Source organism: Macaca mulatta, chromosome 7 (assembly GCF_049350105.2).
Source record: "Macaca mulatta isolate MMU2019108-1 chromosome 7, T2T-MMU8v2.0, whole genome shotgun sequence".
NCBI classification, from domain to species: Eukaryota; Metazoa; Chordata; class Mammalia; order Primates; family Cercopithecidae; genus Macaca; species Macaca mulatta.
In genome coordinates this window covers 94,101,464-94,117,559 of record NC_133412.1, presented here as the reverse complement: position 1 = coordinate 94,117,559, position 16,096 = coordinate 94,101,464, and the positions used below count along the sequence as shown (strand labels likewise).

Here is a 16,096-nt window from a genome sequence, read left to right as displayed (position 1 = left end):
TGTGGAGAATTTAAACAGCTTACGTTTGTAATTAAATCTCTTAGAGGATTTGACATGGCATTCGACCTTGTTTTGGATGGAATGGCAGTGCGACACAAAGAATAAACTCAAATAGCTAGTTGCTCTAATTTTAAAGACTAAGGGGCAAATTATTAAAACTTAATATTAAGTGTTGAATGTGAGGTGTTGAATAGGGAGTAAGTTTGCCTAGGAGGAGAAATAGATTTTAATCCTCCTTGCTTAAATAAGAGGACTTAGACTTTTTTTTTTTTAACTTATTTGAATTTTTAGTTTCTAATTCAAATTTTTCGTTGCCAGAAGACTAAAAACTGTACAGATGCAGTCTTTTTAAAGCAGTTTTTTTTTTTTTTTTTTTTTTGAGACGGAGTCTCACTGTTGCCCCAGGCTGGAGTGCAGTGGCACAATCTCGGTTCACTGCAGCCTCTGCCTCCCGGGTTTGAGCGATTCTCCTGCCTCAGCTTCCCAAGTAGCTGGGATTACAGGCGTGCGCCACCACGCCGGGCTGATTTTTATATTTTTAGTAGAGACGGGGTTTCACCGTGTTGGTCAGGCTGGTCTCACTTCTGAGATCAGGCAATCCTCGTGCCTCCGCCTCCCAAAATGCTGGTATTACGCAGGTGTGAGCCACGGCACCCGGCCCCAGTTTTCTAAATTAGTAGTAGTTACTACTATTCTTAACCACATTATTTCAGTCTTCAAATAATTAGTAGTTGTCTCTGGGGAGCATTATTTGCTCTTAATATGCATATTCTTGTATTCTCATTGGAAATGGGAAGCTTTTGGTTTTGTGTATACTACATTTACTAGAGGATTGGTGAGAACTAGAAAGTTGAGGTGTGGCATAACTACAGGTTTTCTCGATATTGAAAAATTTGGATTTATTAACGTAAGAAATTTTGGTTTCTTAACCAAAGAAAATTTATTTTTCTTTAGTTAATAAGAAAATCTTACAAGAAAATTTGGTTTCTTAACCAAAGGAAAGAGGTTTCTTTGGTACATTTACTGTGATAGGTTATGTGTTTTTGGATTTATATTGTATCAGGAAAACATTATTTGGTGCTCTAACTTGATTCTGTCCCAGTACACTGGAAGGACAGGCACTTTGTTTAAAGAATTGATTCTAGAGGCCAGGCGCGGCTGCTCACGCCTGTAATCCCAGCACTTTGAGAGGCTGAGGCGGGTGGATCACGAGGTCACGAGTTCCAGACCAACCTGCCAATATGGTGAAACCCCCATCTCTACTAAAAATACAAACAAACTGGGTGTGGTGGCGCTCGCCTGTAGTCCCGGCTACTCGCCTGTAGTCCCGGCTACTCGCCTGTAGTCCCGGCTACTCGCCTGTAGTCCGGGCTACTCGCCTGTAGTCCCGGCTACTCGGGAGGCTGAGGCAGGAGAATAGCTTGAACCTGGGAGGCAGAGGTTGCAGTGAGCCATCGCACCACTGCACTCCAGCCTGGGCGACAGAGCGAGACCCCGTCTCAAATAATAATAAGTAATAATAATTGATTATAAACTGGGAAAGAGAGAGATTCCCGATTTAAAATCTTCACAGTGGTTCTCAAACGTTAGCCAACACCAGAATCAATAGGGCTAGTTAAAACAGATTGCTATGATCTATACCACCAGGTTTCTAATTAAGTCTGGGGTGGGGCCTGAGAGTTTGAACTTCTAGTAAGTTCCAGGTGATGATGCTTATGCATCACTCGTTCTGAGAGGGACCCCTTTAGAAGAAGGGATCCAAACTTCAGGCAGGTTTTGACAAATAATAACTTAGAGATACTTTTTTTAAAAACTACCTTTGAGCTTTATGTAAGGATACTCTTCTTTTTTTTTTGAGAGCCTCACACTGTCACCCAGATTAGAATGCAGTAGCGTCATCCCAGCTCACTGCAACCTCTGCCTCCCAGGCTTAAGGGTGCCCTCAGCCTCAGTAGCCCTGCTAATTTTTTGTATTTTTGGTAGAGACAGAGTCATGTTTCCAGGCTGATCTTCAACTCCTGAACTCAGGTGATCCGCCTGCCCCAAGCCTCCCAAAGTGCTGGGATTACAGGAGTGAGCTACCCCGCCTAGCCTAAAGGAATATTCTTGATTGAAAATGGTGCTAAAGTTGGTCTTTTTTTTTTTTTTGGAGACGTAGTCTCGCTCTGTCCCCCAGGCTGGAGTGCAGTGGCGCAATCTTGGCTCACTGCAAGCTCCGCCTCCCGGGTTCACGCCATTCTCCTGCCTCAGCCTCCCGAGTAGCTGGAACTACAGGCGCCTGCCACCACGGCCGGCTAATTTTTTTGTATTTTTAGTAGAGACGGGGTTTCACCGTGTTAGCCAGGATGGTCTCGATCTCCTGACCTCGTGATCCACCTGCCTCAGCCTCCCAAAGTGCTGGGATTATAGGCGTGAGCCACCGTGCCCGGCCTAAAGTTGGTCTTTTTATGAGTGGTAGCTCTTCAGTTTAACATAAAATCTTGGGAGGTACCTGAACTTCTTGATGTTGAAAGATAGAATTAGTTTCTTTTCACATTTTTCTTTCCTTTTAAGCTTATGTCTTGTGGCACCTGTACAAAGGATTTGGTTGTGGTTGAACTATAAAGTTACATATCTTGAAAATTGATTACCAGGTTGGGCTGTGGCTCCAAATAAGAAAATGAAATGTTTCACCATAACTGTATTTCATAAACAGGAAAAGAACATTCAGATGTATATTTCCTACAATTCTTCAGACTTTTTCCGCAGTTTGTACATTCGTACAGTTTCACACATCAAATGTAAAAATTAACTGTCCTTCCTGCACTGTTCTACTTTTTAAACATTTATGGTTTTAGTTACAGTACCTGTTGCTGCTGTAGTCATTCATGCATAGTTGGCTCAAGGAACACTTCTTTTTTTTTTTTGAGACGGAGTCCCCCAGGCTGGAGTGCAGTGGCCAGATCTCAGCTTACTGCAAGCTCCGCCTCCCGGGTTTATGCCATTCTCCTGCCTCAGCCTCCCGAGTAGCTGGGACTATAGGTGCCCGCCACCTCGCCCGGCTAGTTTTTTGTATTTTTTAGTAGAGATGGGGTTTCACCGTGTTAGCCAGGATGGTCTTGATCTCCTGACCTCATGATCTGCCCATCTCGGCCTCCCAAAGTGCTGGGATTACAGGCTTGAGCCACTGTACCTGGCCGGCTCAAGGAACACTTGTAAATGCTCAATTAAAAAAAATTTTTGAGACAGGGTCTCTCTCTGTTGGCCTGGCTGAAATGCAATAACGTCATCAGAGCTCACTGCAGCCTCAAACTCCTGGGCTCAAGTGATCCTCGCTCCTCAGACACCTAAGTAGCTGGGATTACAGGCTACCACACCCTGTTAATGTTTTTTGTTTTTAATAAAGTCTTGCCTTGTTTCCTAGGCTGGTCTCAAGCCATGCTCTACCCCAGTCTCCCAAAGTGTTGGGGTTACAGGTGTGAGCCACCACACCTGGCCTTAAAATATTTTAATTTCCTGAAATTACAAAGGAGAATAAGACCTTATGGCTAAATTGAAAAGTGAGTGCAGCTAGTTCATTGTTTGCACAAGGAGCTACAGTCCAATTGTAGTTCTTATTTTAGCTGATGAAACAAGCAGTTTGTCATGGAAATTATTTTAGTGTGGTATTGTGTACCAGATTTTTAGAATCCATAACTTGAAATTAGCTATACATGCTACATAGTAAACAGTGGATTACAGAAACAAAAGAAGTATTAACATAAGGACCTTAATTTTTTCACCTATTTTATGACCTTAAATATTCAGTAGCCATAGTAGTCTTTTTTTATTCCATTTGTATTTTCGTTTTGTCAGTGAGTGAAATAATGTGCTCCTTATTTAAAACATCTTTCCCCCTAACAGTAGAACCTATTAGGTCTTGTGGTTTGATCACTCACTGGTTTTGAAAATAGATCTAGAGTCATCACTAGTATAGATCTTCATGGTAGGCCATTCACCTTCAGTCTGTTACTCATAGTGGAAACTCCATGGGCTTTAAGTTTAAAACCCATGAATCTGCTTAATTTTTACAGTCTCAATATTTGACATTTGCTCACTATTTCACCTCTATTTGTTGGCCCGGTTTTTCTGTATTTTCTTTGCCCAAACTACTCATTATCAAGATGAATATTTGGATATACTCTTTTTGAGACCCTCAAGGGCATATTGACATGGATTTAGTTAATTTTAGTCACCTATTGATGTTGAAGAATTGTGAAGACAGTCACTGGTAGAGGTGATTCTATGGAGGCTGTCCCATCCCAGTGGAATGTTAATGCTTTACCAAAATGTGTTAGCTGCAATAGACAGATGTTTCTGTCTTGGGGGTTTAGGGCACAACATTTCTGAGGAACTCTGACTCAATCTGTCCCTTCTCCTTTCACAGGGCAGCAAGGCGAACCCCATCCCTACTCACTGGAGCTCAGCTTTGATTTTTAACCTCCCTTCCCCACCCTTCCAGAACACACACATTCCATTCCAAAACTGATTTTATAAAGACATTTTAAACATAATGATGCAACTTGGTGTGCACTACGGCAAATGTACAGGTGTTTTTTTTTTAATTGTTTCCAAAACCGGGACCTGGATTTAAGATGTAATTTTTAAAATTTCTATTTCTATTTTTTCTGCAGCAGTTGGGTTAGAGGAGGAGGAGCCTTTTAGCCTCTCATAAACTGACCTCTCTACTTCCTCGTGTATTTTTAAGATTGATTGATGATGTCGAAAGGGCTTTGCTTGTCTGCTACTGAAAACTTTATCCTTGCGGTTTTTGTGGAAACTGCTTTTGGAAAGAGAAAAGAAATGAACTTTACTGACTTGACATTTTTGCACCTCCCGTTTTTCTAATCTGGGCTATTTTTATTTTTGTTTTTTTACAGTGAGATTTTTTTGATCTTCAGCTACAGTAAGTTATTCCAATTTTTTTTTAACATTTTTCCTGACTTTCCGCTGATTTCCTTTTTATTGTTGTTACTAGTTACTATTACTTATTATTATTATTATTATATTAATACTTATGATGGTGATGATGATGATGATAATGACACTGATGATTTTTAACCGGATTAAAATCGAGTTTTTCTGAATGTTTCTAAGAATTTCTCCGGCCTCCTGATTGACTTTGGAGTTTTGCATCTTGGGAGAGAAAGCGAAGGCATTAGTATTTTTAAGTGGATTGATCACATAAACCTTTTCTCTCCCAACCCCACCCTTGCCCTTATCCCCTTCCCCACACTGAACAGAATTTTACTGGCTGTTAAGTCTATGACCTTATTTTTCCTGATCTTTAACTTAACTGTTTTAGAGCATCTCTGGACGTCTGTATTTTTAATTTTTTTTATTTTTGTTTTTTTATTTTTAATCTTTCATTTGTTAAATTTTTAAACTGTGCTGCAATAAAATGTGTGTGGTACTACTTAACACTTATGATCGTGATGGCATTTTCCCTGAAAGCCATCTTCCTCCTGTTTCCCTTGAAATCCCATCCTGCTTTTCCTGTACACTACCCCTCACAAACCACAAGCTGCAGCAACATGGATGCCCAGCCTGGAGCAGCAGCAGCCAGGATGACCTGGAGCCAGGGGGGCCTTCGGAACAGATGCACACCCTTCCTGGGTGATGGTAAGAGGTGTGAGGTCCACTTGGATTCATTACAAAGACTAGGAAATAAACCCGTTTAACAGTTTAGCTGATGTGTATAGGTCATAGCCTCTGGAAGTGTTTGGATTAAGCGTTTTGTATGTGCATCTTGAAGTGTTTCCCAAGGGGGACCACCTCAGTTATTTGTAAACTAATGGAATAATAGGAGTTTCTAATTAACTTGGGCTGATTAGAACATTTTGGGTACTTGGAAAGAGCAGCTGAAGTTTAAAATGAAAGTGGCTTGCATTAATGATTAGTAACAAGGCAACGTATTGGGGAATCCATTTTTTTTTTAGATTATTACAAATTAGTAAACATTTTCTGTCATTTAACGTATTTCTTGGGTTCATGACATTTTTGGATTGTATTCTATTTAGACTTTTTATCTCATTAAAATTTCCCAAGAGTCAAACCACAAGAGATACAACATAATATTAAAATGCTGTCTCACTGGAAGGTTTTTAAAAATTTGAAAAAAGGTAGGCTTTTTGACCTCACAAAGCAGGGAACTCTGTTTAACCTATACATCCAAATCAGGAACCATCTCAGGCTGACCCCTTTTACAATGGTGACTCAAGGCCCAGCTAGATTTTGGGAATTCTAATGTGAATTCATAGAATTCCTAATGGTAAGAAGGAATGAATTCTGTGTTATTCACAGGAATCGTGTAGAGATTAATAAAGATGTGGATAGCCAAAGAGTAAGATAACCATTTTAGAATTGCTCTGATAGATTTCAAGCTGGGGGATAATTAGATTTTATTTTAAAATATTTCTATTTTTTATGGAGACAGTCTCACTATGTTGTCTAGGCTGGTCTTGAACTCCTGGGCTCAAGCAATCCTCCTGCCTTGACACCCCAAAGTGTTGACGTTACAGGCGTGAGCCACTGCACCTAACCTGGAATAATTTTTTGAAAGGCATATTCGGTACTGTTGTATTAGGGTAAATCACAAACTTGCCCCCTTATATCATACTTGGATGAAAAGGAAAATCTAGTTTAAGTGAAAACCAAAGGTACACTCAAAACAGAATGGGAGAAAGTTAAGGAAAAGATTCCTGGAGGTTATCTAGAAAAATAATGGGAATCTTTTTATTTTTTAAATAGGTGCAAGTTTTATTGATGCCCTCTATTGTATGAGAGCTATTTTTTCTACTTCTTTGTTGCTGTCAGTATATGGAAGCTGTTCACTATAGGTTTAGTTAGATTTACTCCTTGTTAATTCTACAAATTTATTGTTTTTATGGGACATGTTCTGTTTCGGGATATAAAATATAGTTTATTATGTTTACGGGCTTTGCAGCTTAGGGAGACTCATGAATGAAATAATGTCCATATATGATGAGAGGTAAATACCGATCCTATAGAAGCATGCCGAAATAAGGTAGGGGCATTGGTAAGCCTGCAGTCACAACTAATTGGAAGGCTGAGGCAGGAGGGTCCTTTGGCCCAGGAGTTGAGAGGCTTTAGTGTGTGATATGATTATCCACTGCACTCCAGTCTGGGCAACATAATGAGACCCCATCTCTCTCTTTTTTTTTTTTTTTTTTTTGAGACAGAGTCTCGCTCTATTGCCCAGGCTGGAGTGCAGTGGTGCAATCTTGGCTCACTGCAACCTCCGCCTCCCAGGTTCAAGCGATACTCCTGCCTCAGCCTCCCAAGTAGCTGGGACTACAGGCACAGACCACCATGCCTGGCTAATTTCTGTATTTTTGGTAGAGACGAGGTTTCACTATGTTGGCCAGGCTGGTCTCAAACTCCTGACCTCTTGATCTGCCTGCCTCGGCCCCCCAAAGTGCTGGTATTACAGGCGTGAGCCACTGCGCCGGGCCTTAAATTTTTGTATTTTTTGTAGAGACCCGGTGAGACCCCATCTCTTTTTAAAAAAAGAAAGCATGAGGCCGGGCGCGGTGGCTCAAGCCTGTAATCCCAGCACTTTGGGAAGCCGAGACGGGCGGATCACAGTGTCAGGAGATCGAGACCATCCTGGCTAGCCCGGTGAAACCCCGTCTCTACTAAATACAAAAACTAGCCAGGTGAGGTGGCGGGCGCCTGTAGTCCCAGCTACTCAGGAGGCTGAGGCAGGAGAATGGCGTGAACCTGGGAGGCGGAGCTTGCAGTGAGCTGAGATCCGGCCACTGCACTCCAGTTTGGGCGACAGAGCGAGACTCCGTCTCAAAAAAAAAAAAAAAGGGCATGCAGAAATGGTTACCTAACCCTAAGAGGTGAGGGGATCTTTTTTTTATTTCATTATTTTTATCTCTTCTACCTTAATCACATAAAGGGATTTGATTTTTTTTTTTTTTTTTTAATAAGACAGAGTCTCACTCTGTCACCCAGGCTGGAGCGCAGTGGTGTGATCTCACACCACTACAGGCACCTGTCACCATGCCCAGCTAATTTTTGTATTTTTAGTAGAGATGGGCTTTCATCATCTTGGCTAGGCTGGTCTTGAACTCCTGACCTCGTGATCCACTCACCTTGGCCTCCCAAAGTGTTGGAATTAGGCGTGAGCCACCATGCCTGGTCAACGGGATCCTTTTAAGAGAGGTAGTGTACTGAAAAGAATCTTAAGGCCAGAGAATAAAAGTTTGAATGACATACATGCCAAGGAGTTTATATCTTAACCAGAAACTAATGGTGAGGCATTTTAGAAAGATTCTAAACTGGAAAGTGACATCAGATTTTCCTTTTATTTTTATTTTTTGAGACAGGGTCTTGCTCTGTCACCCAGGCTGGATTGCAGCGACATTAAACAATAACAAGGCTCACTGCAGCCTTGACCTCCTGGGTTCAAGCCATCCTCTGGCTTCAGCGTCCTGTGTAGCTGGGACTACAGACGTGCACCATAGCACCTGACTATTTTTTATTGTTATTTTTTTAGTGGAGACAGTCTCATTTTGTTTCCCAGGCTGGTCTCAAAAACTACTGGAAGATTTTAATTTTTAGGACTGTCTTTGTAATAACAGAATGGAAATAGTGTAGAGGAAATGAGATTGGAAGTAAGAGATTAATAAGGGAGATACTAAAATCCAAGGAAGAATAACGACCTGGTTTGGACAAAGGTAATGCTAATGAGATTAGAGATTAGTAGGTAAAATTAGGAGCATCTCAGGACGGATATGATAGAGGGTGGACAAGGACATGGATTTGGCATGATTGCTGGTTTCTAGCTTCTGGGATAGGGATAGATAACTGGGGAAGGTAAACGAAGGGAGCAGATTATAGTTTGAGGGTGGGAAAAAGAATGTTTTAAACGTCTTGGAGGTGTTCAAGGAACATTCACGTATAAGATGTTTATTAAATATTTGAGTACTTATTTTGAAAATCATTATTAGGTTTGGGCATATAGGGAAGAACGAAACATGTCCCCTGCCGTCATGGATATTACAGATCATTGAGGGAAGAAACAAAGTAAACGGCACTTTTCATAGTCAGGATCGATGAAGGAAAAGAACAAGGTGGATGAGAAGATAGCAAGGGAACATGGAATTTGGGGGATGCTGCCAGGGAAGGAACCTTCCCTACAGGGAAGCTTGGCTATATGGAAGTAGCTAATGGTGAAGCTCATTCTGTAAGAAAACCATATGTGAAAGCACAGGTAATGAGGGGGAACAAGACTTGGCCTCCAAGTAAGAAATAATACTGGAAAATAATTACCAAGTATACATAGATGAGGGATGGAGTTGGAGAGGTAGGCAAGGATCAAACATTCATAGCACAACCTTAGAGGGTCTTGTTTAAGATCCTATCTTGGTCACAGGTAGAATCTATTAAAGGATTTTGAAAAAGAGGTCTGATTTATCTTCTGGCTGTTGTGTAGGGAATGTTAGTGATGAGGACTAACAGGGCAAGTAGGGTAGTAAGTTAGGAGACCAATATATTAGAGTAGGCTACTGTCTCAATCTCTTGGAGAAAATAATCATCCCAGGCCTAACAATAACTTGACCTGGTTTTTCAAATGAGTTTTTGTTGGGTGTATTAATGTGCAAAATCAGTCGGAATAAGAGAACTGATCAGGCTCCCGGAAATTACTAATTAGGTCTGTGATACCTTGTTGGGTCATATAATGGCTTTCTGATTTGGCAGGGAAAAGTAGGAGGACGTTGATTTCTCTCTTATGGAAGTATTCTAAACTCTTGACTATGTCCACCACTGTTAAAGTTCTGAGTTTGTGTTGACTGACTGAATTATCATCAAAACCTTGAGTAGGAGTAGATACTGTTAATCATTCATGTTTTAGAGGTGAGAATATTGGACTACAGAGTGTAAATAACTTACTTGCCTAAAGTTAAACTGCTTTAGTGGTTTAGCTGGATTCAACCCAGGGATTAAGGCTGCAGATTTCAACACTTAATGATAGTAGACTCTTTTCTTCACTTTGATATGTTGAGCTTTTTTTTTTTTTCTAGACAGAAAATCTCGCTCTTTCGCCAGGCTGGAGTGCAGTGGCGTGATCTTTGACTCACTGCAACCTCGCCTCCTGGGTTCAAGCGATTATTGTGCCTCAGCCTTCTGAGTAGCTGGGATTACAGGCATGCACCACCAAACCCAGCTAATTTTTGTATTTTTAGTAGAGATGGGCTTTCACCATGTTGGCCAGGCTGGTCTAGAACTCATGACCTCGTGATCCGCCCACCTCGGTCTCCTAAAGTGCTGGGATTACAGGCGTGAGCTACTGTGTCCAACTGAGCATTCTAGAAAAACAAATTTTAGTTTGGTTAAAGTTCCAAAGAATAACCTTGCACTTTTATTTTAAAAATTTTAAAATTAAATATGTTTGTATTTTTGCCCTTGAATTCCCAACACCTTAAATGGCTTACAGATGTGTGTATATGTACAAGGTAGTAAATTGTTCAGGTAGATGTATCTTGGTAAAATGTTACTGTGGTTGTGATAGCATTGTTAGTAGGGAAGCAAGCACATTTTAAAAGTGAGCTTTGGGCCAGATGCAGCAGTTTATGCCTGTAATCCTAGCGCTTCGGGAGGCTGTAGTTGGAGGATAGCTTAAGGCCAGGAAAGTCTGGCAACATAGCAAGACCCTGTCTACAAAAAGCTGGGCGTGGTGGCACACAGCTGTAGTGTAGCTCCCCGGGAGACTGAGGCAGTAGAATTACTTGAGCTCAGGAGTTTGAGGTCAGGGTGAGTTATGATTGTGCCTCTGTACGCCAGCCTGGGCGACAAGAGACCCTGTCTCTTAAAGTAAAAAAACAAAAGTGAACTTTCCTTTTTTTAAAACTATCATAAAACCTTAAGAAGTGAACTTTAGTTGAAAAAAAGTTATTTATGGTTAAAAAAAAACCACCCAGAGGGATGCGTTAACTAAGCCCAGGGGTCCTTTTTCAATCCTCATCTCAGTTGACCTGTTGGTTCCATTTAACCAGATCTCTTCCTTGAAACATTTTTTTTTTTTTTTTAAATTTTTTTTACTTTGCTTCCAGGTTTTTGTTAGATGTTTCTGACTGTTAAACCTCTTTCTGGTGGAGTGCCCCATGGTTCAGTCTTTTCACTTCTCTTTTCTGTCCACAATCTGGGTCATTTCAGATTCATTCATGATTTAATATACCACCTATAAGCTGATATCCACACTCAAGATCAACAGCCTATACATTCGAATGTCATACCATATCAAGTCATACCATATCAAGTTATACCATTCGAATGTCATACCATATCAAGTTACCTACATGACAACTCTTGAATATCCAATATGTCAACTTAAAAGTGCAAAACTGTGCTCCTGATGTTCATCCCTCAACTTAAAAGTGCAAAACTGTGCTCCTGATGTTCATCCCTCAACCAGTGTCTTGTGTACTGTTGCCTTTTTCAATTAATGAAACAATTTTTGTGTCTCTTGAGCCAAAGATTTTGGCTAGTCATCCTTGACTTTTATTCATCTCTCACCTTTGGCCTATTAGAAAATCATGTTGGCTGGGTGTGGTCGTTCACGCCTGTAATCCCAGCACTTTGGGAGGCTGAGGGAGGTGCATCGCTTGAGCTTAGAAGTTTGAGACCAGACTGGGCAACGTGGTGAAACCCCATCTCTTCAAAAATATACAAAAATTAGCCGGGAGTGGTGGCATGTGCCTGTAGTCCCAGCTACTTGAGAGACAGGCATGAGAATCGCTTGAGCCCAGGAGGCAGAGGTTGCAGTGAGCCGAGATCGCACCCGCACCATTGTACTCCAGCCTGCGTTACAGAGCAAGACCCTGTCACAAAAAAGAAAAGAAAATCATGCTGCATATTGTTGACACTTGGTCCAATTTCAAGCCACTATTGTATCTTGTGCATTATTGTATAAAATAGGTTAGTATTTCTTTTGTCCCTCCACACTAGTTTTGTTCTTAAAGTGGTAGCTAGATTTATCCTAAAATGTAATGTTTGGAAAATGTTTCTTTTTTTTTTTTGAGATGGAGTTTCGCTCTTTTTGCCCTAGCTGGAGTACAATGGCACGATCTCGGCTCACCGCAACCTCCGCCTCCCGGGTTCAAGCGATTCTGCTGCCTCAGCCTCCCAAGTAGCCGGGATTACAGGCACCTGCCACCACCCCCGGCTAATTTTTTTTGTATTTTTAGTAGAGACAGGGTTTCACCATGTTGGCCAGGATGGTCTCAAATTCTTGACCTGGTGATCTGCCCACCTCCACCTCTCAGTGCTGGTGTGATCCAGTGCGCCTGGCTGTTGAAAAATGTTTTGCCTGAAAACAACCTAATGGCTGCCTTTTTCAGCATTGAAGTCAGAATTTTTCTGTGATTTACAGGGCATCCTATGTGATTTGTTGTGTCCCTTCCCTTACTGTTATACAGTGCTTCAGCCACACTGGCCTTCGTAACTGTCTTGAACACATTGGATATGTTTCCCCTTTAGAGCTTTTCCTTGGAATTTTCTCTGAGTCATACAGTTTGGTTCCTCAGTTCTGAGATTTTTACTCAGAAGCTACCCCCTTAGTGATGTGTCTTCCCTTATTTAGCACCTTAAGCTCCCCTTCTCCTAAATTCGCTTTAGCACTTATCACCAACTGTAGAATTTGTTTTATGCTGTGTAAAGACGTAAGAGGTGTGTCCAGAAATACACATGCCAAACAATTAACATTGATTGCCTCTGGGCAAGAAGTGGGATTTAGGAGATTTGAAACTTGTGCTCTATGTGCTTAAGACTGAGTGTTATAATGACCAATACGGTAATATTTTCCTTCTAATTAAAAAGCTTAAAAATGTACATCAACTCTTGTGATTCTGTGTGGGTATAAATAGCATAGCTAGTCTGTGTAATAGGGGTTTAAGTAAGCAGTGTTAATAGTTGAAGAAAACTTCTTTGAAAGGTTTAGCTAGTCGAGTTAGCATTTGAGCACATGGACTACCGTGATGTTGCCTGTATCAACATTTGGGAGAACCATTTTAAAAATATGTATTCTCTAATGAGAAAGTATGGCTGTTTGTAAGAGGTAGCCATAGTGCATTAGAGAACATTTTTTTTTTTTTTCCATTTCTACTTGATCTGATTCTGACTTTACCAGTCTGAAATATTCTTCCTGTTTTCTAATTATATTGACCTATGGCTCCTGAGTTGATTTTAAAACTGAAAAAACTCTGGGAGTTCATTGAACCAGATTTAGGCTTTTCTGGCTAGTCTTGAATAACGTTTAGGAGTAGTTTTTTTTTTCTTTTTTTTTTCTTGAGATGGAGTCTCGCTCTGTCGCCCAGGCTGGAGTGCAGTGGCGCGATCTCCGCTCACTGCAAGCTCCGCCGCCTCCTGGGTTCACACCATTCTCCTGCCTCAGCCTCCCTAGAAGCTGGGACGACAGGCGCCCGCCACCACGCCTGGCTAATTTTTTTGTATTTTTAGTAGAGATGGGGTTTCACCGTATTCGCCAGGATGGTCTTGATCTCCTGACTTCATGATCCGCCCGCCTCGGCCTCCCAAAGTACTGGGATTACAGGCGTGAGCCACCGCACCTGGCCCTAGGAGTAGTTTAGTAGAGTACATTTTGAACAAAATTTTTCCTCTAGCCCTCTAACTAAAATAGGTATTCTGAAGAGGATAAACTATTTATAATGCATTGTCACTCCCTATATTGATCCTTTAAATAAAATCATCATTCACATAAGTGGATTTTCTAGCTTCAGAGATAGAAGAAAAGTTTTCTGTTGCTACTATCCTTAAAAGTTTGTGGAATTCATGCTAGAGTTATGGCTGTTTATGCTGTTTAAAATGGAGTTTTATTACTCCTTTAAAAAGGAATACTGGTCAAGTGACTGAAGATTGGTGTGGATTTGTGAGAGGAGGCACCTCATCTTTATCTTACCTTTGATCCCAGTAAAGTAATACATGCTCATAGACAGTTTTAGAAAATATAACTATCCAAAGATAACATTTTGGTGTGTTCTTCCAGGCTTTTTGGGGCATGTATAATCTTCAAAAAGCCCTGTCATACTGCATATATATTTAAGTAATATTTTAAAATTTAAACTGAATAGCTCATGTTAGTAGATACAGATCTCTGAAAAATTTGTAGTAGCTACATAGTATTATATACTATTTAGTAGTACATGGTACATTGCATACTTATACTGTATTTTAGCAATACACTGTTGTTGTAACCTTCCCAATTTTTTTTTGTAAACAAAGCTTTGGACAGTCTTAAAACTACAGTTGTACGTATCTTTATTTTCTTATAATTAAGCCCCAGAAATATAATTGTTCAAGGGTATGCACACTTTACTTTTTTGCGGGGAGTGGAGGTCGTGGGGGAGCAGGGAGTATGCACTTGTTTTTGAGACGGAATCTCACTGTCTTCGCCCAGGCTGGAGTGCTGTGGTGCGATCTCGGCTCACTGCAAGCTCTGCCTCCTGGGTTCACGCCATTCTCCTGCCTCAGCCTCCTGAGTAGCTGGGACTACAGGCGCCCGCCACCACGCCCAGCTAATTTTTTATATATTTTTTAGTAGAGACGGAATTTCACCATGTTAGGCAGGATGGTCTCGATTTGCTGACCTCGTGATCTGCCTGCCCTCAGCATCCCAAAGTGCTAGGATTACAGGTCTGAGCCACCGGGCTTGGCCGCACATTTTAAAAAGTTCTTAAAGTTTGCTCTCCAGAAGCTAATAAGTGTAGCAATTTATTGGCAGTGTTAGTGGCCACTAATACTTAATTTCTAGTTTTGTGAATTACTTTGGATCTTTTGCTTTTAAGATTTGACCCTCTATTCTGAAGGGTTTGGTAAGTTTTTAAGTTGAGTAGTAAAAATGTTGATAGAGGTATAGATTCTTAGTGAAACGTTGCTACAGTGTCAACTGTATTTCTGTGTATAGTTTGAGATTCACGTGTAATTTTTGTTTTCAGGAACATACACATCTTTGGTGTTACCTTTTTCTTTTTTTTTTTTTTGATAAGGAGTCTCGTACTGTAGCCCAGGCTGGAGTGCAGTGGCGCAATCTCGCTCACTGCAAGCCCCGCCTCCTAGGTTGACGCCAGTCTCCTGCCTCAGCCTCCCGAGTAGCTGGGACTACAGGCACCTGGCTAATTTTTTGTATTCCTTTTTTTTTTTTTTTTTTTTTTCCTTTTTTAGTAGAGACGGGGTTTCACCACGTTGGCCAGGATGGTCTCAATCTCCTGACTTTGTGATTCGCCCATCCTCCCAAAGTGGTGGGATTACAAGCGGGAGCCACTGCGCCCGGCCAATCTTTTTTTTTTGTTTTGTTTTTTTTAAAGAGTCTTGCTTTGTTGACAGGCTGGAGTGCAGTGGCGCAATCTGGGCTCACTGCAACCTCCACCTCCTGGGTTCAAGCGATTCCCCTGCCTCAGCCTCCTGAGTAGCTGAGATTACAGGCATGGGCCACCATGCCCGGCTAATTTTTTTTGAGACGGAGTCTTGCGCTGTCGCCCAGGCTGGAGTGCAGTGGCCGGATCTCAGCTCACTGCAAGCTCCGCCTCCCGGGTTCACGCCATTCTCCGGCCTCAGCCTCCCGAGTAGCTGGGACTACAGGCGCTGCCACCTCACCCGGCTATTTTTTGTATTTCTTAGTAGAGACGGGGTTTCACCGTGTTAGCCAGGATGGTCTCGATCTCCTGACCTCGTGATCCGCCCATCTCGGCCTCCCAAAGTGCTGGGATTACAGGCTTGAGCCACCGCGCCCGGCCTTTTTTTTTTTTTTTTTTTTTTAGTAGAGATGGGGTTTCACCATGTTGGCCAGGATGGTCTCGATATCTTGACCTTGTGATCTGCCTGCCTTGGCCTCCCAAAGTGCTGGGGATTACAGGCGTGAGCAACAGCACCCGGCTGGTGCTATCTTTTAATTGTGAAAAAATTTCACATACACAAAAGAGAATAGTACAATGAACTCCCATGTATTTGTCCCACTTTAATAATTCTTGGCCAGTCTTTTTATTTATATCTACATCTCCCCATCCACCCCCTTCCCATGTTATTTTGAAGC

General features: G+C 41.5%; 1 protein-coding gene across 36 annotated transcripts in view; it reads left to right on the top strand.

The window, feature by feature from the left end:
* The window catches only part of HNRNPC (heterogeneous nuclear ribonucleoprotein C), a 63,414-nt gene that overhangs the window by 1,977 nt on the left and 45,341 nt on the right, over positions 1-16,096 (top strand). For 10 of the 36 annotated variants that reach the window (NM_001261233.1, XM_015143118.3, XM_077938068.1 and 7 more), the window contains 1 exon segment: positions 4,899-4,924. The exons of 10 other annotated variants lie outside the window; for them this stretch is intronic. The gene's annotated coding sequence lies outside the window, so the exon portion shown is untranslated. 36 annotated transcript variants of the gene reach the window in all.